Source organism: Cnephaeus nilssonii, assembly GCF_951640355.1.
Source record: "Cnephaeus nilssonii genome assembly, chromosome: 11".
Lineage (NCBI taxonomy): Eukaryota > Metazoa > Chordata > Mammalia > Chiroptera > Vespertilionidae > Cnephaeus > Cnephaeus nilssonii.
In genome coordinates, this window is record NC_137082.1 from 52000262 (window position 1) to 52005378 (window position 5117).

Below are 5117 nucleotides of genomic sequence, written 5' to 3' on the forward strand. Positions count from 1 at the left end.
CACGAGCAATGTTTATCACTATAGGGTTCTGACCATGGACCTCACTGGGCTCACGGTGAACTAGATTGGGTGTGTGTAGGTCAGCAAGGCTCTTTTGGCCTTAATTGAAGCAGGAGGAACCCCCTACTCTTGACCATGAGCCCCATTGGATTCCTGCTTGGTTTCATGGGGGTTGAGGTCTGAAGGCTTTGAAGAATAGGAATTTCCAGGGGACCAGGAGCTGGTATCTCTTTCCTCCATTCGACAGAAGCCCCACCAAAATCCAATAGTTATATGTGACTCTGACGCAAATCCAAACTCCTCTTCTTGGTTTGGAATAAGGATGGTGGAGAGGCAGCCTGTGGCTTCCCCTTGAGGTAGAAGGTGTAGTCGGGAGGTAGTGGGATGATCTCCAGGCAGGGAAGACTTAGCCCTTCATTTCACCCAGCTGCATCAAGGGGACTTCAGTGCTCCAAGATCTGGATGATCAAGGGAACAGTGGGTCACATACTGGGACTGTTTTAATGGTTTTCTTTTTGTTACTTTGGTGATCCTCAGTTTATGTTCCAGAAGCAAGTATTCTTAGTTATTCCGTTTTTCAGCCCAATTGTCTATTTCCACCCACCTTCATTTCCTCACTAGTTACCTGCACTTAGGTCTTTTTAACTGTTGGAGTCACCACTTACCTCAACTTCTTATCTTCTGTCTTGCTTTAGTTCATCATTCTTTCCTTTAGCTCCACCAGCCTCGTGAACAGTGGCTCACAGTGGTCCTGTGTTTCAGGTGAGGGTCTAGGCCTCTTCTACCCTGGGGCCCCGTGGAGTGCTGGGTGTGAAGGCCCTTGGTGTGTGTATGGAAGGCAGGCCTGGAGGGCAGTGTTGGAGGACCAGGAAAGCATCAGCTCTGGAGTCAGGGCAACCCCATGTCAAATCCTACTTATCCAAATGAATCACCCTGTGGCTTAATTTCCCCACCTGAAATCCAAGGCTAACCATAATATCCCCTTCCCCAAAGGACTGATGTGGAGATTAAAGGAGATAGTGGATAATGTGCTTAGCATAGAGTCCAGCTCAGGGTTAGTGCTCAATGGAGAGCTGTGTTAGTTTGCAAACATAAAGCCTCAGCCTCCAGGCTCAATGTCTGTGTTGGCATCATGAGTAATCTGGAGCAGCAAGTGCCGTGTCTAATGTATGGTCATCTCCTGTGGGCGGTGACACAGGCAGGTCAGGAAGCACCAGGTATGCTCTGCAGGTGTCAGGTTTAAGGCTTAACAATCAGAGTCAAGACAGAAGTCACCTCACTGCATGCAACTTCTAATCACTGGAGGCCGACTGACCTACCATGTGAGAAAGGGGCCCTTGGCTGCAATGATTTGATGATGAGGGGTGAGTAACGTGTCTTAAAAACAATCTTTAAAGAGACAACGAATCCAATGGTATTTGGCAAAAAAAAAAAAATACTCTGTCTTCTTATACATGACTTGAAAATATCTTACAAATTATAGGTGCATCTTCTGAGCTAATAAATTGTTGGTGCACAGAACACTTACAATGACAATACAGCTACATTTTGGCCAAATAAACCAGATTGTTAAATATGGTATTGGTTGATGATCAGCAATTTTGGGAATAACATGAAGCCGTCGCACATGCCCATGTCAGTGGTGGCATCCACAGTGCGCCCTGCAAGAACCCATAGCTTAGGCAAACCTGAGTTAGAGTCATCCACACACACCTGGCCCCCCAAATGCTCCAGGGTGAGCAAACACAGACTGTGAAACACCTGACATAGCCACCACCAGGCTGCCCTGTGTGGAGGGTTCATCTTCTGCAGGATGAACAGCTAACAGCCCCAGACTGCAAGGAGCTGTTTGTTCAATGTTATTATTTCTGCCAGGGAAGAATGGGGAATAATCAGCTTCCCTTTGTTAAAACACTGATTTTTGTCAAGATATTTTAAAAAGTGTTCATTTGGGGAGAGACTGAGGTGGAAAAACATGTACAGGACGTAACTGCTTGTGCGGGGAGGGCTGTGGGCGGAATTTCAACGCGGACGCCTCCTTAGGCTCCTCTCCCTTCAGAGGCTGGTGTTTTGATCGGCCTGTCCTTTAGGCTATCATTAGCATCATTTGGGAGAAAGTCTTTAGCCCATAAATATGAAAATAAGCCCATAATTGACGCTTAGACGGAATTTGTCCAAATTTGGAGGGTGCTGTGTGCGCGAAATAAGCTGATGGTGTCCCTACACATTGGATGGCAAAGACAGGCCCTTTGGAGGCACTGTGTTGGGGTTGGGAGGGGGAGGGAGGTGAGGACGAAGAGAAGGGTGGCTTTCCCTGCTATAACTCAGAAGTGTCTGCACAGTGCACACCCCAGTGCTAATTAAGCTGGTGGCTCCGAGAGCCAGTCATAGAGTCAATCAGCATGTCCAATTCAGTGTCATTGGGGTCTAATGTGGACACACCTGGGAGGGTCAATGTGCAGGAGCCCTTGGAGATGAAAGATGCAACATCGTGCAAGCAGAGGGTACAGAGAGGGCTGCTGGGACCCTGTGGCTTCCGGAATGGGTCATCTGGGCTGCGGGTCCCACCACTGCAGGTTCTCAGTGCAGGTGGCTGTGGCCTGGCCATTATCTCCCACTTGTCCCACTTGTAGCCACAGCTGTAGGATTCTGCTGCACAACTGAGATGTTTTCTTTCCCCTTTATTTTCCTCCTTTCTGCATTCCCACCAGTGACTGGAAGGGACATATGGCCTTGTGATTGCATTTGGATCATTTACACATTTAGCTGGAATGAGGCGCACAGTGAGGAGAGAAAACCATTCACTTTAAGACCCGGGATGCAGGAAGCATGAGGTCTCCAGTGCCTACTCTGCCCAAGGCGCACCAGCCGGGGGCTCCCATCGGGTTGGGAAGCCGCTGGGAGAAGCTGGGCTCCCAACTATATCCTGGCTGCTGAGGTCACAGGAACTTACAGGCCTGCACAGACCCATCTCCATCCTCCTTAAATAGGCCTCTGCTTGGCTGTTTCTCCTTCGCAAGGACACGAAGATGTGCTGGGTGTGTCTTGTGCCCTGTAGATCATGGCATAGGCTTTTCTGTTTGTTCTTTTTTGTTTTATTTTTGTTTGTTTTGTTTTTACCACTTTTTTGTCAACCAGGAAAAAGAAATACTGGAAGAGAACTTCTTTAGGACAAAAGGGACACTTCCATTTTCCTTCCAACTTCCCCTTCCTTCCTTCTCTGGGGATCTTTACAGCCATCTTTTGTTGTTGTTAACAGCATTACAGATGTCTCCCATTCACAGCCATCTTAATGTGCAAATATTTCGTTCCACTTCAAGGATACTGTCCCCACCCCACCCCCCCAAAAAAAGAGATAAAAAATTTTAAAAAGAGAAGAAAAAAGAATACTGCACTAATATACTCATTATTTTGACCAGGCACCTCATGTCAGCAGAGACCCCAACCCACTGGTTCTGTAAAATCCTGTAGAGCAAACTGGTGGCCCTCAGACCCATTTGTGGGGTGTAATAGACATGCCAAGACTGGATGTCATACTCAGCTGTCTTTGAGAAACTCGGCTGTGCACAGCTAAATAGACTTCTTCATGGCGAGATTCTTTTGCACCCTTAAGGTGTGCTGCGAATTTCCAAGAGAGAACATGGGCAATAATGTTTTGCAAGACAATGTTTTCCTATTTAAAAAAATTATTTATAATGTAAATATGTAAACTACATGTCACATAAAATGTACCATTTTAAATGTACCATTTGGTAGCATTAAGTACATTCACATTGTTGCACAACCATCACAATGACCTATTTCCACAACTTTGTCACCATCCCAATTTGAAACTCCATCCCTATTAAACAAAAACGCCCATTCCCCAGCCCCCAGCCCCTGGTCACCTCTATTCTGCCTTCTGTCTCTGTGAATTTGACTGCTCTAGGTCCCTCATGTAAGTGGAAACATACCGTATTTGTCCTTCTGTGTCTGGCTTATTTCACCATAATGTCTTCAAGATTCATCCATATTGTAGCATGTGTCTGGATATTAATTTCCTTCCTTTTTAAATATGAATAATGTAGTCTATTGTATGGATAGATCACTGTGTTTATGCATCATCTATTGATGGATGCTTAGGTTGTTGCCACCTTTTGGCTATTGTGAATAATGCTGCTATGAACATTGGGGTACAAGGATCTATTCGAGTCCTTGCTTTCAATTCCTTTGGTTATCATACGACTCCTCTCTCTTTAATTTTTTGAGGAACCACCAAACTGTTCCCTATATTGGCTACAGCATTCCCACCAGCAATGCATAAGGATTCCAGTTTCTCCACATCCTTGCCAAGACTGGTTCCTTTCCATTATTCTTGGTAACAGTCATCCCAGTGGGTGTGAAGTGGTATCTCATTGTGCCTTTTATTTGGATTTCCCTGATGACTAGTGATGTTGAGCACCTTTTCACATGCTCATTGGTCATTTGTATACCTTCTTTGGAGGAATATCTGTTCATGTTCTTTGCTCACTTCTGAAGTGGGTTGTTTTTTGTTGTTGAGTTGTAGGAGTTTCCTATATGTTCTGGATATTAATTCTTCACCAGATATATGAATTGCACATGTTTGCTCCCATTCTTAGGCTGTCTTTTCACTCTTGACAGTGTTCTTGATGTAGAAAAGTTTTTCATCTTGATGAAACAATTTATTTTGTTTTTCTTTTGTTACCTGTGTTTTTGGTGTTCTATCCAAGGACTATTGCCAAATCCAATGTCATGGAGCTTTTCCTCTGTGTTTCTTTTAAAAGTTAGAGTTTTAGCTTTTGTGATTAGGTCTTTGATCTATTTTGATTAATTTTGTACATGGTACAAGATAAGGGTCCAATTTTATTCTTTTGCATGGGGATGTCCCATTGTTCCAGCACCCTTTATTGAAGACACTGTCCTTTCCCCATGTGTAGTCTTGTCACCCTTGTCAAAAATCACTTGGCCATACCTGTGAGGGTTCACTTTTAGGCTCTTTATTGTATTCTATTGGTCTACAGTTGGTCCTTATGCCAGTACCATACTGTTTGGATTACTGTAGCTCTGTAGTAAGTTTTGAAATTAGGAAGGGTGAGCACCCCAACTTGGTTGTTGTT